At 38.6% G+C, this 22,131-nt stretch overlaps 1 pseudogene; it reads left to right on the top strand.

The window, feature by feature from the left end:
* The first annotated feature begins 2,328 nt into the window (after positions 1–2,328).
* LOC149241769 (protein RETARDED ROOT GROWTH, mitochondrial pseudogene) lies at positions 2,329–3,553 on the top strand (annotated as a pseudogene).
* The last annotated feature ends 18,578 nt before the right edge of the window (positions 3,554–22,131 follow it).

The raw sequence follows: 22,131 nt of genomic DNA, 5'->3' as shown, positions 1-22,131 counted from the left end.
AGCCAATTATTACTAAATTTACATTTATCTTTACTGATGGTTTCTTCCTCTAAATTTTGTTTTCACAGGTTAGTTATAGTTGCAATGGGAATCATTTAGCATTTTTTCAGAGCTAGCTATTCAAATATCTCTTCATTTATCTATGGCCATAACAGATGCTCATTTTTCTTAATGTTCTTAATGGGTTATTGATGTCATTAAAGGCTGTAGCTTGCCCAGTTCAGATGAAGAAATTCTAGGTTTAGTGTTTCTATAGAGAGACCTTATCTCGCCGTAATTTCCCTTCTTGGGTTATGTTCTTGTTTGGAAAATTTCTGAAACACATCTGGGGATGATGCTTAGTCCTTGTAGAAAATATCTTGGTGATAATTACAAATTTAAAAAATGAGGGTTTACTCCCTCTATTACTTTCTAGTTTTTCCTCTTTTGTATAATGATATATGGCCTATACCATTTTTTTCGAAAATGTACCTTATTTATTTCATTTTTTAAATAAAAACATTGTTTTCTTCTGAATACTTTTCTATGCATGCGAATAATATCAATATATTCATGCAAGGTTTATTAAATTTATTTTTTATTTAAGGCTAGGGATTGTAGGTTTAGTTGGAAAATATTTCTATTTTTTTTTTAGAGTATATAGCTTTGTAAATATCTATTTTTTTTAATTAAATGCATGCTATTGAAATTCACTGTTAGAATGTATATGACACTTGCTAGTAGAAAATGATGAAATTAATGACTAGGTGACTAAAAAGGTTAGTCACTACAATTATTTCAAGAAAATTACTACTAAAGTTGACCAATTTTAAGTGACCAAACTAAAAATGACTAACTTAAATGACTAATTTCATCTAGGGATAAAATATACGACTAGCTAATAAGTGACTAAACAAAAAGTGACTAACTTAAATGACTAATTTAGTCTAAGATTAAAATATATGACTAGATAATAATAGACAACATTACCTCATGATGCCACTACCCTACAAGCCATAGATTTCTATCATATTCATGAGGTCAACAACAATTTGTGGTTCAAGCTATAACTAATTTGGAACAAACTTAGCTCTAGAGCCCAGGATTTTTTTCTGCCTCTAATGCTTATGGAAAAAGAGATCAATTTCTAAAGCATGTGGGAGCCAAAATATCACCTTTCTGATGTTGACTCCCTCTATTAAAGATCACGGGAAATCTCCATAGATTAGTTATCCCTACTAAAAAAAAAGTTCATTGGAAATTATCATTAGTCCTATGACATTACTATTTCACTATACTTTTTTACCACAGTTTATTTTGATGTCTACCCTTCTTATTTTATGACAATACTACCCTACAAGACACCAAATTTCTATCATATCAATGAGGTCAACACTAACTTGTGGTTCAATATATAACTAAGTTGGAACAAACTTAGTTGTAGAAGCTATGTTATTTTTCCACCCCTAATGTTTATGGACAAAGATATATCAATTTTCTAAAACTTGTGAGCCAAAGTATTACCTTTCCCATGTTGACTCCCTCTATTAAACATCATAAAAAATCTCTAGAAATTAATTATCCTTATTAAACCAAACATTTAATTGGAAATGATGATTGATCATTACCATGACATTAGCAATTTTATGCATTTTACACAATTTTTTTTTTATGTCACCATAATTCACTTTTCATAAATCAATGAAAACCCCTTAATTGATATTTGGTGACAGAAAAACCTAATTTTTTTCATAAATTAATAATTATTTATAATAAAAAAAGCCTCCCATTAAACAAAATAAAATACTCAACTGTTTATTTAATGGAATTTAATTCCCTTGATAAACACAAGAGCATTTCATTTACCTTTCATTTAAAGTTTCACGGATTTGTTTCTTTCAAATATTAAAATTGATTATATCCCTCCATTTGAAAGGTTTGTACAAATATCAAAATTGTTTGTTTCCCTCCATTTGAAAGGTTTGTCCAGGGGGAAGACAGAGGAGGAAGAGCACATTTGGAAGGAATGAGGGTCAATGCCACTTTCAGCTGAGCATGTCTGCCATATTTGAGATCTATTCTCCAGGAGGGGCTCCTAGTGGGGCTCCAACATACCATAATTATTTGTGGGAACAGGCATGCATCTCACGAAACACATTCCTAACAAATTCCTTGTGTTCATGTTCCTCTTGTGTCGAAGTGTATATGAAGTGAATATCTTGCGGGCACAAGCATGCATCCTGTGAAACACATTCGTAAACACATTTCTAACAGAGTCCTTATGCTCATTTTCGTCTTGCATCGAAGCGTATATGCGGCGAAGAAGGCCAAAATTTAGAACCCAAAGCCATGTTTTCTTACTCTGCAAGTCTTGGATTGAGGCCAGTCCTTGGCACCTTCTCTCTCATGCATTTGGTCGGATGCTATGGGATCAAAGGGCTTAAGAAATTTAAATTATTCACCACTTTGAGTAGGAGAGGTTTGATTCCTGCCCTTGACAAACAACTCCATATTGTTATCATCTATTTCTTACGCCGGGGAAATTACAGTTCCAACCATGCAAAGTTGTAGGCTGGCCATGTCAGATTCTCGTCCTCTGTCCCGGCCACAGACGAGGCGACTGGATTCCATGGGAGAGAATAAATTGGCCCTTGAAGTGAGCCACAAGTCCGTAATTGGAGTCCAGCATGAAGAACACAGTAAATATATTCCTGTCAAGGCTTGCTTCTTGTCCACCAGTGTGAGTTTGAAGAGCTTGCAAGTGGAGAATTTTTTCAACATTGTGCCCCCTGCTACACGAAATGAAAATTATGTCATACTCATGTACAACAACACTTTACAAAACCATACATCACATGTACCTATGAATGACACTAAAGAGAGAAGGGAGTCATAGAGAATTTTCCATTATATGGTAGTCTTTCAAAATTGATATGTTGTATTGTTCAACATTGTTGATCATGAAGAAGAAGGATATTTATAAATTGCTAAAAAATATGCTTCATGTTTACTTTATGAGGTAAGAAAGGATGACTATGGTGTAATGAAGCCATCTTTGGAGACATGGACGCAAGGCGGTCCAAAATATATAGTTCTGAAGAGATTTGATATTGATGGAATTCGTATCATTGGAAGTGCACTTAGACAAACTATTGCTCTTTACCGTTTTGTTCTATAGGTTGATGGTATCGTGGCATAGTTTACAAATTTAAATTGAAGAATGGAAAAACCTGGCACATTTACCATGAAGCTAGAGAAACTCTTTCAACTTATAGGAAAGGAAAATTCTAATCTCGATGATGAAATTATTAATCTTTTTCTTTTGGAAATGTTAGATATTGCCTGGAAAAATGAAAACTATGCACAAATTTGGGAGTATCTTCGAGATGAATATGAGCTAATCTAGTGGTTTTGTAGTTTGGACTTTAAACTCAATTTTGTAGAGCATGTTGTTCGCTATTTCCTGGAAATACTGCAAAAAATAAAGTCTGACTTCTTGGAGTGGCTTATCATAATAATTATAAGTGCAAAGATAGTTATTTCTCTCTATAATATGGTTCAGGAGACTGTATAACTTTATTTGGGAGTCTGAAATATTTCCAGTATAACCCATTCATGTGATACACCACTAGTACAAGTTTGGACAGATCAGGTAAACCTTTGCCTAAACAAATGAAGCCCATCAAATTCTTTGTGGTTGGTTTCATGTGAAGAAAGGAGACTGAATAAAGGCATTAATCTATCAATACAACCCTCATCTTTGATATCGATCCTTTTCCCATTCTCAGAATCCCACTTCTGCCACTGAATAGTGACAAACTCAAGAGTCCAAGTGGTTTCCTTTGTGGATCTGCTTCTTCAGTTTTGTGCATTTCTTTCTATAAATTTTCTCTCATATCTTCAACTACCTATTGTTTAAATGCCACATCAACATAATTGGATCCTTTCACTATCACTGGATATGTCTTTCTTGTTCTCCTCTAGGTTTGCAAGTATGATAAATTTCTCATGTGTTGCTATGGTTTCAAGCCATGTTTGATTGGAAAAGTGGACCCTGTGTGATTTGGGTCAATATTTTTTTAATATTTGATGTAGGTTTGGGCTATGGACAATTGGCCTTGCTGTTCTATAGATGTAGGTCTGAGGTGGGGTGGATGAATTTGATGTGGTTATGAGTTGTGTTGAAAGACAAGCCATTCCTCAGTGTTTTTTGAGTCTCACAATATGAATCCAATAATAATAGTATTTCATAGAATGAGGACCCTAATGTTTGATCCTCATCCTCGCAACAACAATAGAGGGTGAAATATTCTGGAATTAGTGCCTTGAAGGATTCTTCTTCTTCAGAGAATCATCCAATGGATCAAAATTAAAGTAAGTCACTTTCTCATGGTGTAGCACAACATATGGCAAAGACCCACAGTAACAATAATAATAGTAGCAATTATAGCAGTCACAGGGATGTGGATAGGGTATTGTTGCTTGTGAATGATTGTTAGAGCCTAGTTCCCTCTCTTGGAAGTGACCACAAATAGGCCCTCTGATGAGACTCATAAATGGGTAATTATATGGGCTCATTTTACCTCCTAACCTAGTCAAATCAACCATTCTCTTCGCTTATTGTATGATTTTCTAATTATATTTATGTTTATAGAGGGAGTTGAGTTAGTTATGATGCCATGTGGTCCAATATGTGTTTAATGTAGATTATTGATGAATTTTGTGGTCAAAGTCAAGGATCCAGTGGAAAAATGGTAGCAATAACTCGAAGTGGACAAAGGAGAGGACTTATAGGAGTGAGTCCCCCTAATTTATTACTCGTCACTTCAAATTCCCCTTCATTAAGCTTAGAGTACAAGCAGCCAAGTCATCAATTAGCAGGCAGCCGAGCAAGTGGAGGATGACTAATGACTATCTCGAGTTTTGGGAGCCGAACCTCCCTGATTTTAAGGAAGTTGTTGATAGCTTGATTTGTATAAGTCGAGAGGCCTAGGGCCTCACTACGGTCGGATTTTTGTCGGATTTTTGTTGTACTTTGCTTATGTAAACTCTGCTCAACTTCGAGCTTATTATTTTGACAGTTTCATGTAATCTTGTTACAATTTTGGAAATAAAGAAGGAATTCTTTTTGAGTTAGCACTGAGTTACCTCAGAGGGCTGAAGCTCTTGGGGTAGGGCCCAATCCAAGTATCCAAGCTCGTCTTCACTTGTATTTTTATGTTTTATTTCAGTTGTAGATTAGATTGCTATTAGATGTATTTCTTTCATGGTTAAGGATAGGTTGCTTTTGATGATTTAATAGTTTGCTTCCATTTGTGCTTTCTATAGCAGGTCAAGCAGTGATAAAGAAAGGACTAAAGAGGCTAGCAACAGTTCCTTGACCTCTCTTCCTCCATTTGGGACCATGATTTGAGGAAAAGACCCTCTTGCTACCCCAAAAACACAGATTTTCCTCATTCATAAGACTTCTAGTGTTTACAGCTTTCTAGTTGCTTAATAGTTTAGTTTTCTTTGCTTCAAAACTTCTCCATCATGTTCACTTCTTTATTTACCATAGTATTCTTCCATGCTTTCCTTTCTTGCAGCAATTATTAGCATTTCCTTTCATAGATCACAGTTTAGATTAGTTTGATGCAAAACTCTGTTTTTCTACATGCACTTCTTTCAATGCTTGCTTCGTCTCATTGGTTGATTGTCAGTTGTCTATGCAACATATATCTTCTAATATTAGGTCAAATTATTAGCCATCCCATCCTCTATCTGATCCATGCCCTACAGGTCAGCCAAGTCTCCCCTCTATTCTGCCCTAGTTTCGTACATTTTCCATAGAATTTCTTCCTCTCTCCTTGAGAAAATCTAATCATATTTCTCTCTCCTAATGATTCTCGGTAGACCCTAGGTACCCTAACACTTCATTCCAACCTTCGTCAACCTTTTCCATCCATTCTCACACCCTCAAAATATCCAAAACTGCTTTCGGCCTCCTGCAGAAAGCTTTATTTCCTCCTGTAGATTTCCTGTGTCCTCTTTTAGATTTTCCTGGAGGCTTTCTTTTGAATACCAGGTTTGAGAAAAGCCTCCAGAAGGCCACCTGAGACCTCCTGGGACCCATCCACAGCATCCTACATCCTCTCAAGCCCCAAAGCCTCCTTTCAACACCACCTATTCGCTACCACATTCACAAAAATTAAATCACATACATGTCAAATTCACATAAAAATACCTAAAAAACCAAAAAGATGTTTTTTGCTCATTTACTTCCAAAAATAGCTTATTTAGATGTTGTTTACTCCTTTGAATAGATATATGGAATTCTTTTCATGGTTTTCATAGTGCTTTCTGCAGAAGTAGGATTAGTACGTTAAGTAGGATTTACTTGGTTTGCTTTACATTTCAGTCTTTCTCCTTTCTGCAGTGAGAGTAGTATCTGTAGAGTAGTCTTTCTCTCCTTTCATCACATATAGAGCTTCTTTTGGAATCCATAGAAGTTGGCTTGAGCTCCTAGTGATCTTGTGCCAGCTGACCAAGTGACAACCTACAGCAAGAACTAGTACTTGTGCATACAACACCATCGCTTCCAAGTTTGTTACTAACTACCAGGTTGATAAGAGTAAAGAAGGCAGCCTAGGAGTTGCAACATTATTGTTGCAATACTTGTGCTCACCATTCTTCTTGGCGCTGTTGCCGAGGAAGCATCAAAGTATTTTGTGATTACTGCTTTCTTCAATTTTTTTTATTGCAACATTCCGCTAATAGTTTATTTCAACAAAAGTAGACTAGTCCTTTCTTTTCCTTCAATTCTGCATTTCCTTGCTTTCCTTTTCAATTCTACAAATTTCATTTCAGAAATAGTAGAATAGTCATTTCCTTTCCTTTCAATTTCTACATTTCCTTTCTTTCCTTTCCAGTTCTGCAAATTTCATTTCAGCAAGTTCATTTCAGTTAGTTGCAATTTGTTTTGTTCAATCAATTTTAGTTTTGCAGGTACTATCAGTGTGGGGAAAAATAAACAAAAACCAACCAAAAATATTTCCTTTCATGCCTCGTAGGAATATAGATAATTTAGGAAAAATTTTGCCCAACACCCCGACTATTTCACACAACCGACATTCTCTCTTCTTTGGTCGCTGTGATCAAGAAGAACCCTTAGGTGAACAACCAGACATATTTGAAGAACCTATAGGGGAAGAAGAAGAAGAAAACATTCCTTTGGAGCCAATGGCTAAACACATAAATGCTAGGGGGAATGAAGAAAGAATAAGGGCACCTTTCCCATTCGGGAGACCAATGGGGACACAAAAATGAAGAATATAAGCCCTTCCACCCTACCTCATTTCCATGGTCTGACTACAAAAGGTCCTGACACCTTTTTGTTTGAGTTTTTTGTTATCTGTCGAACCTATGACTATGCGGAAGATGAGGAAAAGTTGAAAGTGTTCCCTTCTACTCTCAAGGATGCAGTCTTGTGCTGGTTCATGGGATTACGAGGCAATGGCATCACAACTTGGGCTCAAATGCAGCAACCCTTTAACAACAAGTATCGAGACTATTGTAGGTCAAAAGATACTAAAGAAGAAATCTTTCGAATGACCATAGGAAGTGATGAGTCCTTGGAGGACTATGAAGAGAAGTTCCAGCTCAGTTACAAAAGGGTCGGGTGTACACTTCACCCTGAGTCTCTAAAATTGGTCTTGCTCGGGGGAATTCGGGAAGATATTTTAGACACCCTCCATCTACTGGTTGGGGGAGACATCTACTAACTATACTATGAGGACATAAAGATTGTTTTTAGAAACAATTCTAGAGAAGCCAGAAAGAAAGGTAGGGGGAGTCAACCCATAGCCAGTACCTCTTTCTCTAGCTCATCCATTTAAGGAGAAATTGGAAACATACTAGAAGACTTCAAGAGTGAGATGCTATAGACTCTTGCCATGTAAATGGATACCTTACATATCAAAAGGAAACAAGAGGAAGTAGAGAAGGCTTTGGCCATTTTTTGTCCTAGATGCACCAGGAGGCATCCTAGGAATGAATGCCCATTGAACTCTATAGAAGTTTTTTCAGTCTGTGAAGAAAATTATTCTATGGAAAAGTGTCCTTCCTTACACAGACTTAAAGTTGTATATAAAGGGGCTGAGGGAGTCACTGAACAGCTCTATTACAAGACGCCGCATGGACCTAGACCATATCAACAGGGGATGCAAGGGACATCTTACGCATACTACAACCCAACCCAAGTCACTTCCACACCTTCTTGGGGCCCCCCTGCTCATCCTTCCTGGTCCACACCTCCTCCTTGGTCCTTCACATCTCCATATCATGCCCAACTAACCACCCATTCATTTCAATCCTATGCTCCGTCGTAGCCTCTGTGGAATGCATCTCATTAGGGATGGAGGTCCCAATACAACTCTCCTCCCGCTCTTTTTCCTCCACCACCTACCCAACCACAACCGTTACCTCTTGCTCCACCGAAGCAACCCCAAATTCCTGCCAAGCCAAATCCGAACCCGAACATTAGACAAGCCTAGAAGGTGCATAGTGGTGAACCATCATGCCCGACTTATGTTATGGAGATTCAGGAAATTAACTTGCAATCTAGGAAAGTTCTCCTAGATAGCCAGCCTCCACCCAGGGAGGTTGAGGAAAATAAAGAAGAAAGTGAACCTAAAGCAATTCCACCCTTTCCTGAGAGATTATCCCCAACAATCCAGCCTACCCCAGAAGAAGCTAAACTCTTGGGAGAATTGAAACATTTATGTGTGAAGATACCACTTCTCCAAGCAATAAAAGATGTGCCTATCTACAATAGGTTGATCAAAGAGAAGTGATTTAGGCATCCAAGAACATGGAAGAGAGATGCCCCAATCATCAATGTCATAGGGCAACTGTCCGACCTGATGTTAGGGCAGGTAATTTGTACAAAATATCTAGACCCTGGAAGAATAGTCGTTGATGTCCACATCAATGGCACCATGATCCCACACACCTTGATTGATTTGGGAGCTGCGATTAGTGTGATGACAAAGGACACAAAGCTCAAACTCAACCTCCAGAACTCCTTGAGGAAGACCACAACCGTGCTATAGCTTGTAGACCACTCCACTGTGACCCCTGAGGGGATTATGGAAGATGTGATAGTCTCCATTGATTCTTGGCAGTGCCCTGTTGATTTCTTAGTTCTCCAGCTAAAGGCAAAGCTCATTGGGTATCCCCTCATTCTAGGAAGACCCTAGTTGGCTACTGTCGATGCCTACATCAGCTGTCGAGCTGGGAACATGACCATAAAGAACGAGCATATGTCCAAGCAGTTAATCCTATATCCTCCTACCCAACCCTTGTTAGAACATGATCTGCTTCTCTGGTTGGAGGAGGAAGATGAAGATGAAGTATGTTCTACACCGCTTTGTGTAATAGGAAACGCTGCGGGGGGAAACAACAAGATGAGGATGATATGATTGAAAATCTGATTGAGAATCCTCCTCCCAGTGTATCATGATTAGAGGACATAGTAAGAGAAACCCAAAACAACCCCTCAACTGATCTTTGTGCAGCTGACTCCACCTCTCTCCATGTTAAGAATATAGAGTTCGGCAGAGAAAGAACCTTGAAGATGAATCCATCCCTATCTACTTCCTAGGAGAAGGAACTATATATTGTTGAGAAAACACCTAGATGCCTTCACCTAGAGTTATAAGGAGATGAAGGGAGTGCACCCTTCAGTATGTACTCATCATATATACATCAAGGAGGATTGCAAGCCAGTCAGGCAGCCTCAAAGGAGGATGAATCCAACACTTAAAGATATTGTTAAGGAAGAACTACATAAATTCCTTAATGCAAGATTCATCTATCCCATCTCTGAAAGTGAATGGGTCTCTCCTTTGATGCTGGTACCAAAGAAAAATGGTAAGTGGAGAATATATGTCGACTATAGGGAATTGAACAAAGCCACTAAAAAGGACCGTTTTGCTTTACCTTTCATAGATCAAGTGTTAGACAGTCTGGCAGGGAAAATTTTTTTCTCTTTCCTAGACAGGTTTATCAGGTACAATCAAATTCAAATCAGCCTGGAACACCAAGATAAGACCACTTTCACTTGCCCTTGGGGTACCTTTGCATACTGAGTCCTTCCTTTTGGTTTTTGTAACACTCCCACCACTTTCCAAAGAGCAGTATTGAGTATATTCTCTGAATTAGTTCATGATGCAGTAGAGATATATATGGATGACTTTACTTCTTATGGATCTGACATTCAGGAAGCCTTATTTGATCTAGGAAAATTTCTAGACAAATGTATTGAGATGAACCTATCCCTCAGTCTGGAAAATGTGAACTTTTGATGACTAAAGGGATCGTACTAGGTCATGCAATATCTCAACAAGGACTGCAAGTGGACCCCAACAAAACTGTCATCATCCAAAAGGGTCCCACCTCCTCAAAAGGTGAGAGAGGTTAGAAGTTTCCTAGGCTTAGCGAGGTATTACCGGAGATGCATTAAAGATTTCAACAAGCTAGCCTCTCCTCTGTTTGGCCTTCTAGGTAAATATGTCAAGTTTATATGATCGGAAAACTGTCAAGAAGCCCTAGATACCTTGAAGAGAAAACTTGTGACCGCCCCAATTCTGAGAGGCCCAAACTAGTCCCTACCTTTCCACATTCACACAAATGCATTGAACAAAGAAATAGGAGTAGCCTTGGGACAAATCCATCAAATGTTACCTTATGCCATATACTTTATAAGCAAAAATTGTCAAAGGCAGAGTTAAACTATACAGTGACCGAGAAGGAACTCCTAGCCGTTGTGCATTCTTTAAACAAATTCAGACATTATATCACAAGCTATCAAAATTTGTGCACACTGATCATGCTACAATTAGATTTTTAATGAAAAAACTGGATGTGAATGCTCGCATTATTAGATGGTTTCTTCTACTACAACAGTCTGATTTGACCATTATTGATAAGCCTGGTAAAGTAAATGTTGTTGTTGAATTTTTGTCTAGAGTAAATTTTCCTGCAGGTGAAGAACGAATGGTGGATGACCAAATGCCAGATGAACACCTGTTTGCTATCTCAGTACTCTCTCCATGGTTTGATGATATAGCAAACTACTTGGTTTTAGCACAGTTTCCACCACATCTGTCCTCAAAACAGGAGAGCAAGATAGTGATGAAAAGCGCCCCTTTCACTTGGATTGGGGGCAATCTTTTCAAACTTGGCCCAGATTAGATCTGGAAGAGGATGTCTTTGACATCATCCTGACATGTCATGATGGGCCTTGTGGAGGTCATTTTTCAGCAAAAAGAACTGCCTTCAAGATACTGCAAGCAGGCTACTACTGGCCCACTCTTCATCAGGATGTGAGGAGATATACCAGCCAGTGTGAACGGTGCTAGAGAATGGGGAAACCTACTCCAAAGGATGAGATGCCCATGCAACTTCAAGTGACCTTTGAGCCATTCAAGAAGTGGGGCATTGACTTTGTGGGTCCTATCATCCCTCCTTCAAAGTAGAAGCAATACATCATTGTGTGCAATGATTACTTGAAAAAGTGGGCAGAGACAAAAGAAATCAAAGAAGCAATGGAGGAAAAAGTAGCTAAAATTTTGAGAGAGAACATATTCTACATGTTTGGGTATCCAAGAGATTTGGTCATAGATCAACGTAGTTAGTTTACTTCCAATCTAATCGAAGACCTGGTCGCACATCGTAGAATCAAGCACAGGACTTCAACCCCTTACCATCCACAAGCCAATGTGTAGGTGGAGGTCACTAATAGAGCATTGGAAGGGATCCTCACAAAGGTAGTGAGCAGCAGTAGAAAATATTGGTCGGATAGATTAGTTGAGGCCACTTGGGCCTATAATACAACATGGAAGACCACTACAGGGTTCACACCCTATGAGCTAGTCTATGGGAAGAAGGCTTTGCTGTCAATAGAATTTAAATTCAATACCCTGAGGATGGTAGCTCAACTAGACCTAGACCTCAGCCATGCACGAAAAGAAAGATTACTTCAACTCAATGGGTTGGATGAACAAAGAATGCAGGCCCTTCTCCATACAGACGTAGTTCAATTTCAGAGAAGGATATGGCATGACAAAGACATCATGGAGAAACAATTCAAAGAGGAAGATTGGGAACTACTCTATGATTCAAGATACAAAGATTTCGAGGGCAAGCTAAGGACAAGATGGCTGGGACCCTACATTGTGGAGAAATGCAATGACAATGGTTCAATTCTTATTAGAACCATTGATGATGAAGCCATCCCCATGCTTGTCAATGGACATTGGTTGAAAGTCTACAACAAAACCCTCTCCAAGCGAGAGTTCATTGAAAATTTGAATAAGATAGTGATGGTAGTGGAGCATGTCTTGGCCTCCACTTCATCCGCTCACTGAAGAAAAAGAAAAAAATAACAAATAAGGACTCAAGTGAAAACCTCCATGAGGCGCTTGAGTCCCATCATTGGGTTGAAAACCTCTTCTGAGGTGGCCCAATGATGTCAAAAAAGAAGAAGAGAAAAATAAGATCCCTGGGTGAAAACCTCCCTTGGAGGCATCCAGGGCAGGCAATTAGGGTGAAAACCTCCCTAAGGCACCCTAGTTGTTTTCAAAAAAAAAAAAAAGAGAAAAAGAAAAATGAATTTCCAGTTGCATTGCAGGTTTGTAGGAGGACTACAAGAAGGAACAGAAGGTACCAAGGGAGCCTTGAAACCAATACCAGCACCTATCCTACCTTCCCACACCTTTCTCCATCACTCTTGGTATTTTTTTCACCTCACTGTGCTTCTTTTTCAAAAATTGTGTTTTCTACAAGAGGCTCTGTGTTTTCTACAGAAGACTCTTGTAGGAATTATAGAGAGCCAGAAATGGATATAAAAGGTAGTTTGAGGGACAGGGAAGCTTCATAAAAGATCTATAAATCCTCATACAATCCTCAAACCTCCTTGCCATCATTTCCAAGCCTGCATCACATCCCAAGCATCATTCTTCTATTGGAAATAATACTGAGGGGGGGGGTGAATCAGTATTATTAAGTCAATAAAACTTTTTCATTTCCATACTCCAATTCGTATATCCTGCTTCAGTTAAGTATACCCACGTATATTCAGTAAACTTATGATTCAGTTAATACATCTTCAATGCATGCATTAGAACATTATTAACCATATTAATAGTAAACAGGTGCAGTAAAATAGAACAGATCATCACACATAAGCCACACACAAGAACACCATGATATAAGGTGGAACCCAACGTGAGAGAAAACCACCTACTGCGAGTCATCTCAATCTTCTTCTTAATAAGAAAATCCTTTTACAAAAGTTATGTACTAGTGCAGTCCTTTACCAGTACGCAGGCTACTACCTGCAGAGACCTACAACCCTCTCTTGTTCTCCAGTCCCTACTGGAAGGGAGCTACAAACCCCATAGTTCCTGTACCAGCCGATCCATTTACTAGTACGCAGGCTGCTACCTGCTACAATGCTCCAAAGTTTTCAACTGCTACTGGAAGGGAGCTACCACCCCCTTGGCTCTTGTACTAGCTAAGATACTAGTACATAGGCTCCAACCTACAATCTTCTCTCCTCCAGGTACCACGTTTCATACATTTTCATACTGGATACTCCTGAAGCACAACACATAATCTGAAATACCACGTTTCATCCAATTTTCATATTGGACCCATAAATATCATTGAAGCACATAATCAATCAATCCTCTGAATCACCCAATCACCATATCAATACATATACAAGGATAATATGTGTGTTAGCAATCAGATCTAGTTCATCAGATCTCATAGAGATAAGTCATTATGAATCTGATCCATTATAGATTTCATCCATCAATACATAATCAATCAATCACTTCTCAGATCAGATCAAATAGTAACAGTAATCAGACACCAATACTGAACCCAGAACTCTGCAGAATAGACAAAAGCAGTTAAAACAAATTTCAAGCAGGGTCCGCAACTTCACTGATAGACATCTGCGGGTATCCGCACTTCCACTTCATTTATCTTGCAGATCTCCACACCTGCATCCCCTATTCATCTGCGTACCTCCGCACCTGCACTTGCGGCTCACCTGCGTACCTTCCGCACCTGAACCTTCAACTTGCTTGTGCACCTCTGCACCTTCTCTGTGTCTAGCTTGCGTACCTCTGCACCTGCACCGTGTCGCACCTGTGGACCTATGGGTATAGGTGATTTTTCAGACTTCAAGCATACCCCAGACTATCAAATCTATAGATATGGTCATGCGCCAAGAAGATCTCGACCCATCAGTAGATCTGCCTTATAAAGCTCAGGTTCCTTCTTTATTCAGATCTAGATCTGCACCATAACCCAATCACCGTATTCCAGATCTAGCTCTTTATCAGATATTTAATTAATCAGAAGATTCCTTACCAAATGATCTCCTTCCTCTTTTATAGCCTTAGGCCTTTCAGAATACCACGGACCAAAAACCATAACAATTCAATACCATGGACCCAATACTTGGGATCAACACTTTTGGATGCAATACCACGGACCAAAACCATAGGATCAAAAACTATCGGACTAATACCATGAACCAACCATGAAAGTGCGTGAACTTTTCTCTTCATGAAAGGAACTTTTCTCTGCATGAAAGTGCATGAACTTTTCTCTACATGAAAGAAAATTTTCTCTGCATGAAAGTAAGTGAAATTTTAAAGTGCGTGAACTTTTCTCTACATGAAAGAAACGTTTCTCTACATGAAATAGCGTGAACTTGAAAATAACTTTGCTGCACTATAATTTATCATCTGTGTGATTTGCCATCAAGGACAACACTTGTCTCATAATGCCAACAATCTCCCCCTTTGGACTTGATGGCAAAGCTAACTTGTCATACTGAGAATTGTCATTTGATTCCTTTGAGCTGTCTTGCATCCCATGTATTATGTCACATCTGATATCTCTTCTGTAGATTCATCTGATTGTATATAAGTGAGATGTTCTTCTATGAGTGGGTTTCCATCAAGTATAACACATGCATCATAATGCCAACAATCTCCCCCTTTGGACTTGATGGCAACAACACCAAATCACTCTCCCCCTTTGACATCAAGGGAAAAGGGCAGACCAAGATATCCTCTTTCCTTGATATACATTCCGATGTCCATACTCCCCTTGAGTACCTGCTAAAGTCTCTGAATGAGCTCCCCCTTTGTATATGCCATGGTGCACCAATCTGTCCATGCTCTTTCTAAGAACATGCTGAAATCTCTGCTCTGTTGCAATATACTTGTTCATGCTCCCCCTGACTGTTAAGCAAGGTCTGCAACAAGATATTCTACAAGAAGAACATGACTCTATACCAAAAGTTTACATATGATAACATAAGAGAATAACATCATTCATCCCAAGCATAGTGGGGAAACCAACATAGGCCGTTACATGACCTGAAGAGATCTCTTCAAATGACTAAAATAGATAGAGACACACTATTACATAATGAGTCTTGATATGACCTTTACATTGAATGATATACATGACATTTATAATAGAGACCAAACACCTAAATAAGATCATGATAAACATTAGCAACGAAACTGTATGATCTGCTCCATAGCATCTGTCAACAACAACTAGACCAGCAACTTGTATTAGCGCATGAACCATCAAGGTATGTCTGTATCAACTCATCCTTTTGAACAGAATTCTGTATATACAGAATCATTCTATCATATGTGAGAAACACCACAGCCATCCAGATCTGCATGGACGAAGTATCATCAATTGGGAATATCTACATCAATCAACATATGTACGAAACAACCTATCATCATATAGGTAAGAACTCATCATCATCATGTCTCCAACAATGCAACTTTGAATAATTATCCATGTATCCAACCAACAATCCTCATCCATATGTGTGCCAAGAACAATAGGAATCCGGCATCATAACTGTAATATATGATCTTTATGCATATGACGACAACAACATATGAGTGACTCATCATCAAGTAAAGAAGATGTGAATTCAACCTATGTACTTCTCCTTATCCTTATGAAGATCACCATGTAAGCACCATTAGAGAATCAACCACAAATCTGATCTAAATATCAACTATGTAACCCCAAGCATCATCTGAACAACTCATAACCATATCATAGCAAGATGAATCATTTATCCATATAAGCATCATCACCAAGGACTATTAACCATAATGCCAACAATGCATTAAAAGCATATGCTCCCCCTAGACCTGTGCCATCTTGTTTACTGTCAGATTTGATCATGCATATCAGCAAGAAGTATCAAGTCATCATTATTATCAAGTTAGAAACAAAACACTTCTAACCATCAAGTCATTTCAACACATCGTCAACAAATTGTAACCATTATCAAATAGCGAAAATAATAAACCAAATCATAATTGATCATTTTCCTGAACCTGTCCCTACTGCCTTTCCTCAAACAATCATATACGCGACTATGCCATAACCAACTCGTGTATATATGTGAATTCTCTTTATGAAACTTGCGTATGAGATTTAGGACACTGAAGTTTTACACTTCTAGCTCCCTCTGATTCTGTTATGTCTGTATGTTGTGTTGTGCCACCTCTTTCTGACTGTACTTCTTTCCTCTTCCACATTTCAGGTGTGATGATGATGTTTTCTCCTTTTGGTATGGTTCCCATACTTTGTTCCTGCATTCCTTAGCTATATGTCCAAGCTTGTTACATGTGTAACATCTTACATGTCTCATATTTATTCTATAGCAATCAACAGCTCTGTGACCAAACATATTGAAAGCAAAGCAATATCCATTAAAGTACCTTGAATGCGATGATCTTTCTACATGATGGCCTTGAAACCTTCTTCTTCTACATCTGGCTGCATCATGTCCAAGATTATGACATACATAACATTCAACATTATTCATAGGAGGAGTAAAAGATTTTCTTTGAATAATTTCTTTCCTTGGTTGATGATGAGATTGACCTTTCATCTCCTTACTGAGCATTTTAGATTTTGCAGTCGAGTCCCTTGAACTAGAATCACCTTCAATAGATTCATGAAAACCAAGACTAGTTTTGATAGCAGGAGACCTTTGACTATTAAGAATATCATCCAATACTTTACTACTATCTTGAAATCATAACAGTTTATCCTTTTCTTCTAATTTATCTTTTAGAATATTTACCTCAACTGGATGTTGCTCTTCCTTTTCAAGATACTGCTTCTTCACGTTTTCTTCAGCATTTCTTTCTTCTTCCAACTGACGTCTTAGTTCAAGAACTTCATTTTCATGAGCTTGGAGTAGTTCTTTATTCTGCTCCTTTGATTCTTCAAGATCTTCTTTTAGTGAGCGGATCGTGGCTTCAAGACTTTCATAGTAACTGGATCTATCTTTGAGTTTCTTGATGGTTGTGCTTCTTTCATTGACTTCATCTCGTAGTGATGTTACTTCATCTTGTAACTTTTGATATTTGTCCTTGAATAACTTCCTTACCTTGTTTCCTTCCTCTAGTTGAGCTTTTAGTTTGGTAGCTTCTTCTTTGAAGACACATTCCCTTTTTTCAATAGATCTTGTTGATCTCTAATTTTGTCTGTAAGCCTTTTAAATTCTGCCTCTATTTGATATCTTTCTTGCTCACCCATAAAAGCAAATTTAGTTGTTTTGCTATCACTTTCATCTTTTCCAAACGGATAGATAGCTGGAACATCAGAGGATAACAAATTCATAACTGATAATTCATCCTCATTCTGAAATGATTCTGATTCTGAAGTGCTTCTTCCACATAATCCCCAATCGACTCTCCCACTGTCATAGTTCTTCTGAGATGTCTTCTTCTGCTTGGGCGCTTTCTTCTTAAGCTTCTTTCCCATTGTTCCATGGATTCCCTTCAAGCAATCAAGCTTCTACAAAAGGACCTGCTCTAATACCAATTGTTGGAAATAATACTAAGGGGGGGGGCGGTGAATCAGTATTATTAAGTCAATAAAACTTTTTCATTTCCATACTCTGATTCATATATGCTGCTTTAGTTAAGTATACACGCGTATATTCAGTAAAATTATGATTCAGTTAATACATCTTCAATGAGTGCATTAGAACATTATTAGCCATATTAACAGTAAACATATGCAGTAAAATAGAACAGATCATCACACATAAGCCACACACATGAACACCATGATATAAGGTGGAAACCCAATGTGGGAGAAAACCACCTGCTGCAAGTCATCTCAATCTTCTTCTTAATAAGAAAATCATTTTACAGAAGTTCTATACTAGTGCAGTCCTTTACCAATACGCAAGCTACTACCTGCAGAGACCTACAACCCTCTCTCGTTCTCCAGTCTCTCCTGGAAGGGAGCTACAACCCCCATAGTTCTTGTACTAGCCGATCCATTTACTAGTACGCAGGCTGCTACCTGCTACAATGCTCCAAAGTTTTCAACTTCTATTGGAAGGGAGCTACCACTCCCTTAGGTCTTGTACTAGCTAAGATATTAGTACGTAGGTGCCGGCCTACAATCTTCTCTCCTCCAGGTACCATGTTTCATACATTTTCATACTGGATACTCCTGAAGCACAACACGTAATTTGAAAGGCCACGTTTCATCCAATTTTCATACTGGACCCATAAATATCATTGAAGCACATAATCAGTCAATCTTCTGAATCACCCAATCACCAGATCAATACATATACAAGGATAATATGTGTGTTAGCAACCAGATCTAGTTCATCAGATCTCATAGAGATAAGTCATTATGAATCTAATCCATTATAGATTTCATCCATTAATACATAATCAATCAATCACTTCTCAGATCAGATCAAACAATAATAGTAATCAAACACCAATAGTGAACCCAGAACTCTGCAGAATAGACAAAAGTAGTTAAAACAAATTTCAAGCAGGATTTGCATCTTCACTGATAGACATCTGCGGGTATCCACACTTCCACTTCATTTATCCTGCGGATCTCTGCACCTGCATCCGATATTCATCTATGTACCTCTGCACCTGCACTTGCGGCTCACCTGCGTACCTCCTGCACCTGAACCTTCAACTTTGTTGTGCACCTCGCACCTTCTCTGTGTCTGGCTTGCATACCTCCACACCTGCACCATGTCGCACCTGCGGACCTGTGGGTATAGGTGATTTTTCAGACTTCAAGAATACCCCAGACTATCAGATCTACAGATCTGATCATGTGCCAAGAAGATATCTACCCATCAGTAGATCCGCCTTATAAAGCTCAGGTTCCTTCTTTATTCAGATCTATATGTGCACCATAACCCAATCACTATATTCCAGATCTAGCTCTTTATCAGATATTCAATTAATCAGAAGATGCCTTGCCAAATGATCTCCTTCATCTTTTATAACCTTAGGCCTTTCACAATACCACGGACCAAAAACCATAACAATTAAATACCATGGACCCAATACTTGGGATCAACACTTTCAGATGCAATACCACGGACCAAAACCATAGGATCAAAAACTGTTGGACTAATACGATGAACCAACAATGAAAGTGCATGAACTTTTCTCTTCATGAAAGGAACTTTTCTCTGCATGAAAGTGTGTGAAATTTTCTCTACATGAAAGAAACTTTTCTCTGCATGAAAGTGCATGAACTTTTCTCTACATGAAAGTGCGTGAACTTTTTCTCTACATGAAAGAAACTTTTCTTTGCATGAAAGTGCATGAACTTTTCTCTACATGAAATAAACTTTTCTCTGCATGAAAGTGCGTGAACTTGAAAATAACTTTGTTGCACTATAATTTATCATCTGTTTGATTTGCCATCAAGTACAACACTTGTCTCATAATGCCAACAATCTCCCCCTTTGGACTTGATGGGAAAGCTAACTTGTCATACTGAGAATTATCATTTGATTCCTTTGCGTTGTCCTACATCCCATGTATTATGTCACATCTGATATCTCTTCTGTAGATTCATATGATTGTATATAACTGAGATTTTCTTCTATGAGTGGGTTGCCATCAAGTACAACACATGCATCATAATGCCAACATCTTCTTCGTGCCCAAGAAAAACACAGAAAGTACAGTTTTTTGGAAAAAGAAAAAAACACAAATAAGAAAGGAAACAACAACATCCACCTCACCTGAAGCCTACCTATTACCTCTCCATCTCTATCTATATCTCTAGAATCATCATCACAGCTCTAAGAATAGAAAGAAGCTGAAGTTTCAAAGGGATAAGTAGCTATAGGAGCTCCTATAGGAATTCCTATAGAAGTTGATCCCATTAAGATCTAGCATCAGCAGCAAGAGGGTGCAAATATGAAGGTTGAAGAAGACACCTACAGATCAGATCTAGCCAGAGAGGAACCTATACAAAGAATAGACACACAACAGCAAGAAAACAACATGCATCAAAAGAAACAAAGGCATGCAACAGAGAGAAAGAGCCACAACCTTCACAACGAAGGTATTCAAATCTCAGGTAAGTAACTAACCCACTCCTCTGTTTGAATTTGTGTAATTAGAAGGCATGCAACAGCAATGAGATGGTTGAGGTTCAATGAGGGAAAGGTGGCCAGTTAACTTGGCCACCATCAACTAGTTGACTCCACTCATCCGAAGATGTCAACCACACGTGCACGCAGTCAACTCAGGAAAGATGTCAAGGGCAAGTAGTGGAGGAAGTGTGAACTCTGATGCAATCATGAGGGATGATTACAAGGAAAGGGCCATGATGACAAGGCAGGTGGGGACAAGTGGTCCAAATATGGCCCACGTACACTTGGCCAGCTCATCCTCCATCACCGAAAATATCCATAAAAAGCAATAAGTACTCCTTCCTGAGCACTCTCACCACCTTTTCCTTCCTTCTCTCTTCGGAACTCTGCTCCTGCAATCTCCTCGTGCCCCCACAGCCTTGTAACCATAGTTCTCCATTGATATCTCCCATATTCTTGCTCTCGGTGTTTTCTACAAGAGCACTTACAGGTTCTATAGGAGAACCTACAAGAATTCTACAGGAGGGAGAACAGTATAGTATAGGAGGGCCAGTGAGTTGTTTTGAAGGGAGAAAACATGGGTTTTAGCAAAATTCTCGGGCTGAGGAGGTAGGTTATATGCATACCCCCATTGAATATCAAAATATTCAAGTAGTGGTTAAATTTTGAGGAGGAAATAAAGCCTTTAGGTGGAGGAAATACATACAAGAATTTCTGCTTATTTCTTAAAAAAAACACAGTCTCTCTGTTTCTCTATTTTTCTTTAAAAATTGTTGTCTCCTTCTCCTCATTTGGTTTCCCAAAGAAACATTAACAAAATGGTAGGAGGTTTTATGAGGAAAGAGCCAACAAACTCCTCCAGGCTCCATGCACATCCCCAAGTAGTAGACATATTCAAAAGAGAAAATTGGATGAACGTTTTTGAGAAATTCGAAGGGTTTGATCAAGAAATTGCTCAAGAATTTTCCCACTCTTTGGTCTCGCACACCTAAACACATCCCACTGTCACCTCCAGAGGCCTTTCCATGGAGATAACCCCTAAATTTATCAGTAGGGTCACTACCCTTCCTCTTGGATTGCCTTGGAGTAAGGATGAGAAACCAATTAGCCAAGCTACTAAGAAAAACTTCTTCCACAACAATGAAACCCCTGTAGAAGATAAAAATGGCATAAGAAGGGCTATCATACCATATCCTTGGGATGCGGTTAGCTACCAAATAATCAAGTATATTTCCTGTGAGGGGAGGTATAACATTGTCTATGGTTACCACTTTAGAATCCTTCATGAATTAAGGTATGGCATGGACACTCCAGCCCCTCATAAGCTCAGCATCCCCTAATTCCTCCTACAATCCCTCATTGACACCAGTACTAAAGTAAAATCAGGAAATCCAGAGCAGTTATCTCACCATGGGTTAATCAAAATTTTAGTGGAAGAAGCCCTCCATACATTTACACTCCCTATAGCATGGGAAATATTCTGAAACATGACAGCTGAGGATGACATAAAGACCCTGACCTATGATCTCAGTCCTACTGGCAGTGAGGAGGAAGAGCAGTAAGGGGGAGGAGGTGAAGCAACTGGTGAGTTAGAAGAACAAGAAGGGGAGAAGGAATAAACCAAGATAGATGAAGAGAAAGTTGAAGAA

The sequence above is a fragment of the Pinus tabuliformis genome, chromosome 8, assembly GCF_031772625.1.
Source record: "Pinus tabuliformis cultivar Carrire ecotype Pingquan chromosome 8, CPIR1, whole genome shotgun sequence".
NCBI classification, from domain to species: domain Eukaryota; kingdom Viridiplantae; phylum Streptophyta; class Pinopsida; order Pinales; family Pinaceae; genus Pinus; species Pinus tabuliformis.
Note: the sequence above shows the minus strand (reverse complement) of the source record. Positions and strands in the feature narration are given on the sequence as shown.